We start from the raw sequence: 12,830 nt of genomic DNA, 5'->3' as shown, positions 1-12,830 counted from the left end.
AACACATCCATTATAACAGTAGGACAAGGTAACACATCCATTATAACAGGATGACAAGGAAACAGATCCATTTAAACAGTATGACTGGGACAAGGTAACACATCCATTATAACAGTAGGACTGGGACAAGGAAACACATCCATTATACCAGTAGGACTGGGACAAGGTAACACATCCATTATAACAGTAGGACTGGGACAAGGTAACAGATCCATTTAAACAGTAGGACAAGGTAACACATCCATTATAACAGTAGGACAAGGTAACACATCCATTATAACAGTAGGACAAGGTAACACATCCATTATAACAGTAGGACAAGGTAACACATCCATTATAACAGTAGGACAAGGTAACACATCCATTATAACAGTAGGACAAGCTAACACATCCATTATAACAGTAGGACTGGGACAAGGTAACACATCCATTATAACAGTAGGACCGGGACAAGGTAACAGATCCATTATAACAGTAGGACAAGGTAACACATCCATTATAGCAGTAGGACTGGGACAAGGTAACACATCCATTATAACAGTAGGACCGGGACAAGGTAACAGATCCATTATAACAGTAGGACAAGGTAACACATCCATTATAGCAGTAGGACTGGGACAAGGTAACACATCCATTATAACAGTAGGACTGGGACAAGGTAACACATCCATTATAACAGTAGGACTGGGACAAGGTAACACATCCATTATAACAGTAGGACTGGGACAAGGTAACACATCCATTATAACAGTAGGACTGGGACAAGGTAACACATCCATTATAACAGTAGGACTGGGACAAGGTAACAGATCCATTATAACAGTAGGACTGGGACAAGGTAACAGATCCATTTAAACAGTAGGACTGGGACAAGGTAACAGATCCATTATAACAGTAGGACAAGGTTACACATCCATTATAGCAGTAGGACAGGGACAAGGTAACACATCCATTACAACAGTAGGACTGGGACAAGGTAACACATCCATTATAACAGTAGGACTGGGACAAGGTAACACATCCATTATAACAGTAGGACTTGGACAAGGTAACAGATCCATTATAACAGTAGGACTGGGACAAGGTAACAGATCCATTTAAACAGTAGGACTGGGACAAGGTAACAGATCCATTATAACAGTAGGACAAGGTTACACATCCATTATAACAGTAGGACTGGGACAAGGAAACACATCCATTATAACAGTAGGACTGGGACAAGGTAACACATCCATTATAACAGTAGGACTGGGACAAGGTAACACATCCATTATAACAGTAGGACTGGGACAAGGTAACACATCCATTATAACAGTAGGACTGGGACAAGGTAACACATCCATTATAACAGTAGGACTAGGACAAGGTAACACATCCATTATAACAGTAGGACAAGGTAACACATCCATTATAATAGTAGGACTGGGACAAGGTAACACATCTATTATAACAGTAGGACTGGGACAAGGTAACACATCCATTATAACAGTAGGACTGGGACAAGGTAACACATCCATTATAACAGTAGGACTGGGACAAGGTAACACATCCATTATAACAGTAGGACTGGGACAAGGTAACACATCCATTATAACAGTAGAACTGGGACAAGGTAACACATCCATTATAACAGTAGGACAAGGTAACACATCCATTATAACAGGATGACAAGGAAACAGATCCATTTAAACAGTATGACTGGGACAAGGTAACACATCCATTATAACAGTAGGACTGGGACAAGGAAACACATCCATTATACCAGTAGGACTGGGACAAGGTAACACATCCATTATAACAGTAGGACTGGGACAAGGTAACAGATCCATTTAAACAGTAGGACAAGGTAACACATCCATTATAACAGTAGGACACAGGTAACAAATCCATTATAACAGTAGGACAAGGTAACACATCCATTATAACAGTAGGACAAGGTAACACATCCATTATAACAGTAGGACAAGGTAACACATCCATTATAACAGTAGGACAAGCTAACACATCCATTATAACAGTAGGACTGGGACAAGGTAACACATCCATTATAACAGTAGGACCGGGACAAGGTAACAGATCCATTATAACAGTAGGACAAGGTAACACATCCATTATAGCAGTAGGACTGGGACAAGGTAACACATCCATTATAACAGTAGGACCGGGACAAGGTAACAGATCCATTATAACAGTAGGACAAGGTAACACATCCATTATAGCAGTAGGACTGGGACAAGGTAACACATCCATTATAACAGTAGGACTGGGACAAGGTAACACATCCATTATAACAGTAGGACTGGGACAAGGTAACACATCCATTATAACAGTAGGACTGGGACAAGGTAACACATCCATTATAACAGTAGGACTGGGACAAGGTAACACATCCATTATAACAGTAGGACTGGGACAAGGTAACAGATCCATTATAACAGTAGGACTGGGACAAGGTAACAGATCCATTTAAACAGTAGGACTGGGACAAGGTAACAGATCCATTATAACAGTAGGACAAGGTTACACATCCATTATAGCAGTAGGACAGGGACAAGGTAACACATCCATTACAACAGTAGGACTGGGACAAGGTAACACATCCATTATAACAGTAGGACTGGGACAAGGTAACACATCCATTATAACAGTAGGACTTGGACAAGGTAACAGATCCATTATAACAGTAGGACTGGGACAAGGTAACAGATCCATTTAAACAGTAGGACTGGGACAAGGTAACAGATCCATTATAACAGTAGGACAAGGTTACACATCCATTATAACAGTAGGACTGGGACAAGGAAACACATCCATTATAACAGTAGGACTGGGACAAGGTAACAGATCCATTATAACAGTAGGACAAGGTAACACATCCATTATAGCAGTAGGACAGGGACAAGGTAACACATCCATTATAACAGTAGGACTGGGACAAGGTAACACATCCATTATAACAGTAGGACTGGGACAAGGTAACACATCCATTATAACAGTAGGACTGGGACAAGGTAACACATCCATTATAACAGTAGGACTGGGACAAGGTAGCACATCCATTATAACAGTAGAACTGGGACAAGGTAACACATCCATTATAACAGTAGGACTGGGACAAGGTAACAGATCCATTATAACAGTAGGACAAGGTAACACATCCATTATAGCAGTAGGACTGGGACAAGGTAACACATCCATTATAACAGTAGGACTGGGACAAGGTAACACATCCATTATAACAGTAGGACTGGGACAAGGTAACACATCCATTATAACAGTAGGACTGGGACAAGGTAACACATCCATTATAACAGTAGGACTGGGACAAGGTAACACATCCATTATAACAGTAGGACTGGGACAAGGTAACAGATCCATTATAACAGTAGGACTGGGACAAGGTAACAGATCCATTTAAACAGTAGGACTGGGACAAGGTAACAGATCCATTATAACAGTAGGACAAGGTAACACATCCATTATAGCAGTAGGACAGGGACAAGGTAACACATCCATTATAACAGTAGGACTGGGACAAGGTAACACATCCATTATAACAGTAGGACTGGGACAAGGTAACACATCCATTATAACAGTAGGACTTGGACAAGGTAACAGATCCATTATAACAGTAGGACTGGGACAAGGTAACAGATCCATTTAAACAGTAGGACTGGGACAAGGTAACAGATCCATTATAACAGTAGGACACAGGTTACACATCCATTATAACAGTAGGACTGGGACAAGGTAACACATCCATTATAACAGTAGGACTGGGACAAGGTAACAGATCCATTATAACAGTAGGACAAGGTAACACATCCATTATAACAGTAGGACAAGGTAACACATCCATTATAACAGTAGGACAAGGTAACACATCCATTATAACAGTAGGACAAGCTAACACATCCATTATAACAGTAGGACTGGGACAAGGTAACACATCCATTATAACAGTAGGACCGGGACAAGGTAACAGATCCATTATAACAGTAGGACAAGGTAACACATCCATTATAGCAGTAGGACTGGGACAAGGTAACACATCCATTATAACAGTAGGACTGGGACAAGGTAACAGATCCATTATAACAGTAGGACAAGGTAACACATCCATTATAGCAGTAGGACTGGGACAAGGTAACACATCCATTATAACAGTAGGACTGGGACAAGGTAACACATCCATTATAACAGTAGGACTGGGACAAGGTAACACATCCATTATAACAGTAGGACTGGGACAAGGTAACACATCCATTATAACAGTAGGACTGGGACAAGGTAACACATCCATTATAACAGTAGGACTGGGACAAGGTAACAGATCCATTATAACAGTAGGACTGGGACAAGGTAACAGATCCATTTAAACAGTAGGACTGGGACAAGGTAACAGATCCATTATAACAGTAGGACAAGGTTACACATCCATTATAGCAGTAGGACAGGGACAAGGTAACACATCCATTACAACAGTAGGACTGGGACAAGGTAACACATCCATTATAACAGTAGGACTGGGACAAGGTAACACATCCATTATAACAGTAGGACTTGGACAAGGTAACAGATCCATTATAACAGTAGGACTGGGACAAGGTAACAGATCCATTTAAACAGTAGGACTGGGACAAGGTAACAGATCCATTATAACAGTAGGACAAGGTTACACATCCATTATAACAGTAGGACTGGGACAAGGAAACACATCCATTATAACAGTAGGACTGGGACAAGGTAACAGATCCATTATAACAGTAGGACAAGGTAACACATCCATTATAGCAGTAGGACAGGGACAAGGTAACACATCCATTATAACAGTAGGACTGGGACAAGGTAACACATCCATTATAACAGTAGGACTGGGACAAGGTAACACATCCATTATAACAGTAGGACTGGGACAAGGTAACACATCCATTATAACAGTAGGAGTGGGACAAGGTAGCACATCCATTATAACAGTAGAACTGGGACAAGGTAACACATCCATTATAACAGTAGGACTGGGACAAGGTAACAGATCCATTATAACAGTAGGACAAGGTAACACATCCATTATAGCAGTAGGACTGGGACAAGGTAACACATCCATTATAACAGTAGGACTGGGACAAGGTAACACATCCATTATAACAGTAGGACTGGGACAAGGTAACACATCCATTATAACAGTAGGACTGGGACAAGGTAACACATCCATTATAACAGTAGGACTGGGACAAGGTAACACATCCATTATAACAGTAGGACTGGGACAAGGTAACAGATCCATTATAACAGTAGGACTGGGACAAGGTAACAGATCCATTTAAACAGTAGGACTGGGACAAGGTAACAGATCCATTATAACAGTAGGACAAGGTTACACATCCATTATAGCAGTAGGACAGGGACAAGGTAACACATCCATTACAACAGTAGGACTGGGACAAGGTAACACATCCATTATAACAGTAGGACTGGGACAAGGTAACACATCCATTATAACAGTAGGACTTGGACAAGGTAACAGATCCATTATAACAGTAGGACTGGGACAAGGTAACAGATCCATTTAAACAGTAGGACTGGGACAAGGTAACAGATCCATTATAACAGTAGGACAAGGTTACACATCCATTATAACAGTAGGACTGGGACAAGGAAACACATCCATTATAACAGTAGGACTGGGACAAGGTAACAGATCCATTATAACAGTAGGACAAGGTAACACATCCATTATAGCAGTAGGACAGGGACAAGGTAACACATCCATTATAACAGTAGGACTGGGACAAGGTAACACATCCATTATAACAGTAGGACTGGGACAAGGTAACACATCCATTATAACAGTAGGACTGGGACAAGGTAACACATCCATTATAACAGTAGGAGTGGGACAAGGTAGCACATCCATTATAACAGTACAACTGGGACAAGGTAACACATCCATTATAACAGTAGGACTGGGACAAGGTAACAGATCCATTATAACAGTAGGACAAGGTAACACATCCATTATAGCAGTAGGACTGGGACAAGGTAACACATCCATTATAACAGTAGGACTGGGACAAGGTAACACATCCATTATAACAGTAGGACTGGGACAAGGTAACACATCCATTATAACAGTAGGACTGGGACAAGGTAACACATCCATTATAACAGTAGGACTGGGACAAGGTAACACATCCATTATAACAGTAGGACTGGGACAAGGTAACAGATCCATTATAACAGTAGGACTGGGACAAGGTAACAGATCCATTTAAACAGTAGGACTGGGACAAGGTAACAGATCCATTATAACAGTAGGACAAGGTTACACATCCATTATAGCAGTAGGACAGGGACAAGGTAACACATCCATTATAACAGTAGGACTGGGACAAGGTAACACATCCATTATAACAGTAGGACTGGGACAAGGTAACACATCCATTATAACAGTAGGACTTGGACAAGGTAACAGATCCATTATAACAGTAGGACTGGGACAAGGTAACAGATCCATTTAAACAGTAGGACTGGGACAAGGTAACAGATCCATTATAACAGTAGGACAAGGTTACACATCCATTATAACAGTAGGACTGGGACAAGGAAACACATCCATTATAACAGTAGGACTGGGACAAGGTAACAGATCCATTATAACAGTAGGACAAGGTAACACATCCATTATAGCAGTAGGACTGGGACAAGGTAACACATCCATTATAACAGTAGGACCGGGACAAGGTAAACACATCCATTATAACAGTAGGACTGGGACAAGGTAACACATCCATTATAACAGTAGGACAAGGTAACACATCCATTATAACAGTAGGACAAGCTAACACATCCATTATAACAGTAGGACTGGGACAAGGTAACACATCCATTATAACAGTAGGACCGGGACAAGGTAACAGATCCATTATAACAGTAGGACAAGGTAACACATCCATTATAGCAGTAGGACTGGGACAAGGTAACACATCCATTATAACAGTAGGACTGGGACAAGGTAACAGATCCATTATAACAGTAGGACAAGGTAACACATCCATTATAGCAGTAGGACTGGGACAAGGTAACACATCCATTATAACAGTAGGACTGGGACAAGGTAACACATCCATTATAACAGTAGGACTGGGACAAGGTAACACATCCATTATAACAGTAGGACTGGGACAAGGTAACACATCCATTATAACAGTAGGACTGGGACAAGGTAACACATCCATTATAACAGTAGGACTGGGACAAGGTAACAGATCCATTATAACAGTAGGACTGGGACAAGGTAACAGATCCATTTAAACAGTAGGACTGGGACAAGGTAACAGATCCATTATAACAGTAGGACAAGGTTACACATCCATTATAGCAGTAGGACAGGGACAAGGTAACACATCCATTACAACAGTAGGACTGGGACAAGGTAACACATCCATTATAACAGTAGGACTGGGACAAGGTAACACATCCATTATAACAGTAGGACTTGGACAAGGTAACAGATCCATTATAACAGTAGGACTGGGACAAGGTAACAGATCCATTTAAACAGTAGGACTGGGACAAGGTAACAGATCCATTATAACAGTAGGACAAGGTTACACATCCATTATAACAGTAGGACTGGGACAAGGAACCACATCCATTATAACAGTAGGACTGGGACAAGGTAACAGATCCATTATAACAGTAGGACAAGGTAACACATCCATTATAGCAGTAGGACAGGGACAAGGTAACACATCCATTATAACAGTAGGACTGGGACAAGGTAACACATCCATTATAACAGTAGGACTGGGACAAGGTAACACATCCATTATAACAGTAGGACTGGGACAAGGTAACACATCCATTATAACAGTAGGACACAAGGTAGCACATCCATTATAACAGTAGAACTGGGACAAGGTAACACATCCATTAAAACAGTAGGACTGGGACAAGGTAACAGATCCATTATAACAGTAGGACAAGGTAACACATCCATTATAGCAGTAGGACTGGGACAAGGTAACACATCCATTATAACAGTAGGACTGGGACAAGGTAACACATCCATTATAACAGTAGGACTGGGACAAGGTAACACATCCATTATAACAGTAGGACTGGGACAAGGTAACACATCCATTATAACAGTAGGACTGGGACAAGGTAACACATCCATTATAACAGTAGGACTGGGACAAGGTAACAGATCCATTATAACAGTAGGACTGGGACAAGGTAACAGATCCATTTAAACAGTAGGACTGGGACAAGGTAACATATCCATTATAACAGTAGGACAAGGTTACACATCCATTATAGCAGTAGGACAGGGACAAGGTAACACATCCATTATAACAGTAGGACTGGGACAAGGTAACACATCCATTATAACAGTAGGACTGGGACAAGGTAACACATCCATTATAACAGTAGGACTTGGACAAGGTAACAGATCCATTATAACAGTAGGACTGGGACAAGGTAACAGATCCATTTAAACAGTAGGACTGGGACAAGGTAACAGATCCATTATAACAGTAGGACAAGGTTACACATCCATTATAACAGTAGGACTGGGACAAGGAAACACATCCATTATAACAGTAGGACTGGGACAAGGTAACACATCCATTATAACAGTAGGACAAGGTAACACATCCATTATAGCAGTAGGACAGGGACAAGGTAACACATCCATTATAACAGTAGGACTGGGACAAGGTAACAGATCCATTATAACAGTAGGACAAGGTAACACATCCATTTAAACAGTAGGACTGGGACAAGGTAAACACATCCATTATAACAGTAGGAGTGGGACAAGGTAGCACATCCATTATAACAGTAGAACTGGGACAAGGTAACACATCCATTATAACAGTAGGACAATGTAACACATCCATTTAAACAGTAGGACTGGGACAAGGTAACACATCCATGAAAACAGTAGGACAAGGTAACACATCCATTTAAACAGTAGGACTGGGACAAGGTAACACATCTATTATAACAGTAGGACTGGGACAAGGTAACACATCCATTATAACAGTAGGACAAGGTAACACATCCATTATAATAGTAGGACCGGGACAAGGTAACACATCCATTTAAACAGTAGGACTGGGACAAGGTAGCACATCCATTATAACAGTAGGACTGGGACAAGGAAACAGATCCATTATAACAGTAGGACAAGGTAGCACATCCATTATAACAGTAGGACTGGGACAAGGTAACACATCCATTATAACAGTAGGACTGGGACAAGGTAACACATCCATTATAACAGTAGGACTGGGACAAGGTAACACATCCATTATAACAGTAGGACTGGGACAAGGTAACACATCCATTATAACAGTAGGACTGGGACAAGGTAACACATCCATTATAACAGTAGGACTGGGACAAGGTAACACATCCATTATAACAGTAGAACTGGGACAAGGTAACACATCCATTATAACAGTAGGACTGGGACAAGGTAACACATCCATTATAACAGTAGGACTAGGACAAGGTAACACATCCATTATAACAGTAGGACAAGGTAACACATCCATTATAATAGTAGGACCGGGACAAGGTAACACATCCATTTAAACAGTAGGACTGGGACAAGGTAGCACATCCATTATAACAGTAGGACTGGGACAAGGAAACAGATCCATTATAACAGTAGGACAAGGTAGCACATCCATTATAACAGTAGGACTGGGACAAGGTAGCACATCCATTATAACAGTAGGACTGGGACAAGGTAGCACATCCATTATAACAGTAGGACTGGGACAAGGTAACACATCCATTATAACAGTAGGACTGGGACAAGGTAACACATCCATTATAACAGTAGGACTGGGACAAGGTAACACATCCATTATAACAGTAGGACTGGGACAAGGTAACACATCCATTATAACAGTAGGACTGGGACAAGGTAACACATCCATTATAACAGTAGAACTGGGACAAGGTAACACATCCATTATAACAGTAGGACAAGGTAACACATCCATTATAACAGGAGGACTGGGACAAGGAAACACATCCATTATACCAGTAGGACTGGGACAAGGTAACACATCCATTATAACAGTAGGACTGGGACAAGGTAACAGATCCATTTAAACAGTAGGACAAGGTAACACATCCATTATAACAGTAGGACAAGGTAACACATCCATTATAACAGTAGGACAAGGTAACACATCCATTATAACAGTAGGACAAGGTAACACATCCATTATAACAGTAGGACAAGGTAACACATCCATTATAACAGTAGGACAAGCTAACACATCCATTATAACAGTAGGACTGGGACAAGGTAACACATCCATTATAACAGTAGGACCGGGACAAGGTAACACATCCATTATAACAGTAGGACAAGGTAACACATCCATTATAACAGTAGGACTGGGACAAGGTAACACATCCATTATAACAGTAGGACTGGGACAAGGTAACACATCCATTATAACAGTAGGACTGGGACAAGGTAACACATCCATTATAACAGTAGGACTGGGACAAGGTAACACATCCATTATAACAGTAGGACTGGGACAAGGTAACACATCCATTATAACAGTAGGACTGGGACAAGGTAACACATCCATTATAACAGTAGGACTGGGACAAGGTAACAGATCCATTATAACAGTAGGACTGGGACAAGGTAACAGATCCATTTAAACAGTAGGACTGGGACAAGGTAACAGATCCATTATAACAGTAGGACAAGGTAACACATCCATTATAGCAGTAGGACAGGGACAAGGTAACACATCCATTATAACAGTAGGACTGGGACAAGGTAACACATCCATTATAACAGTAGGACTGGGACAAGGAAACACATCCATTATAACAGTAGGACTGGGACAAGGTAAACACATCCATTATAACAGTAGGACTGGGACAAGGTAACAGATCCATTTAAACAGTAGGACCGGGACAAGGTAACAGATCCATTATAACAGTAGGACTGGGACAAGGTAACACATCCATTTAAACAGTAGGACTGGGACAAGGTAACACATCCATTATAACAATAGGACTGGGACAAGGTAACACATCCATTATAGCAGTAGGACAGGGACAAGGTAACACATCCATTATAACAGTAGGACTGGGACAAGGTAACACATCCATTATAACAGTAGGACTGGGACAAGGAAACACATCCATTATAACAGTAGGACTGGGACAAGGTAACAGATCCATTTAAACAGTAGGACCGGGACAAGGTAACAGATCCATTATAACAGTAGGACTGGGACAAGGTAACACATCCATTTAAACAGTAGGACTGGGACAAGGTAACACATCCATTATAACAGTAGGACTGGGACAAGGTAACACATCCATTATAACAGTAGGAGTGGGACAAGGTAGCACATCCATTATAACAGTAGAACTGGGACAAGGTAACACATCCATTATAACAGTAGGACAATGTAACACATCCATTTAAACAGTAGGACTGGGACAAGGTAACACATCCATTATAACAGTAGGACAAGGTAACACATCCATTTAAACAGTAGGACTGGGATAAGGTAACACATCCATTATAACAGTAGGACAAGGTAACACATCCATGAAAACAGTAGGACAAGGTAACATATCCATTTAAACAGTAGGACTGGGACAAGGTAACACATCCATTATAACAGTAGGACTGGGACAAGGTAACAGATCCATTTAAACAGTAGGACTGGGACAAGGTAACACATCCATTATAACAGTAGGACTGGGACAAGGTAACACATCCATTATAACAGTAGGACTGGGACAAGGTAACACATCCATTATAACAGTAGGACTGGGACAAGGTAACACATCCATTAAAACAGTAGGACAAGGTAACACATCCATTAAAACAGTAGGACTGGGACAAGGTAACACATCCCTTATAACAGTAGGACTGGGACAAGGTAGCACATCCATTATAACAGTAGGACAAGGTAACACATCCATTTAAACAGTAGGACTGGGACAAGGTAACACATCCATTATAACAGTAGGACAATGTAACACATCCATTTAAACAGTAGGACTGGGACAAGGTAACACATCCATTATAACAGTATGACTGGGACAAGGTAGCACATCCATTATAACAGTAGGACAACAAGGTAACACATCCATTATAACAGTAGGACTGGGACAAGGAAACACATCCATTATAACAGTAGGACTGGGACAAGGTAACACATCCATTATAACAGTAGGACTGGGACAAGGTAACAGATCCATTTAAACAGTAGGACAAGGTAACACATCCATTATAACAGTAGGACAAGGTAACACATCCATTATAACAGTAGGACAAGGTAACACATCCATTATAACAGTAGGACAAGGTAACACATCCATTATAACAGTAGGACAAGGTAACACATCCATTATAACAGTAGGACTGGGACAAGGTAACACATCCATTATAACAGTAGGACTGGGACAAGGTAACACATCCATTATAACAGTAGGACTGGGACAAGGTAACAGATCCATTTAAACATTAGGACTGGGACAAGGTAACACATCCATTATAACAGTAGGACTGGGACAAGGTAACACATCCATTAAAACAGTAGGACAAGGTAACACATCCATTAAAACAGTAGGACTGGGACAAGGTAACACATCCCTTATAACAGTAGGACTGGGACAAGGTAACACATCCATTAAAACAGTAGGACAAGGTAACACATCCATTATAACAGTAGGACTGGGACAAGGTAACAGATCCATTATAACAGTAGGACAAGGTAACACATCCATTTAAACAGTAGGACTGGGACAAGGTAACA

Source organism: Oncorhynchus keta, chromosome 1 (assembly GCF_023373465.1).
Source record: "Oncorhynchus keta strain PuntledgeMale-10-30-2019 chromosome 1, Oket_V2, whole genome shotgun sequence".
Lineage (NCBI taxonomy): Eukaryota > Metazoa > Chordata > Actinopteri > Salmoniformes > Salmonidae > Oncorhynchus > Oncorhynchus keta.
This window is presented reverse-complemented; position numbering follows the sequence as displayed.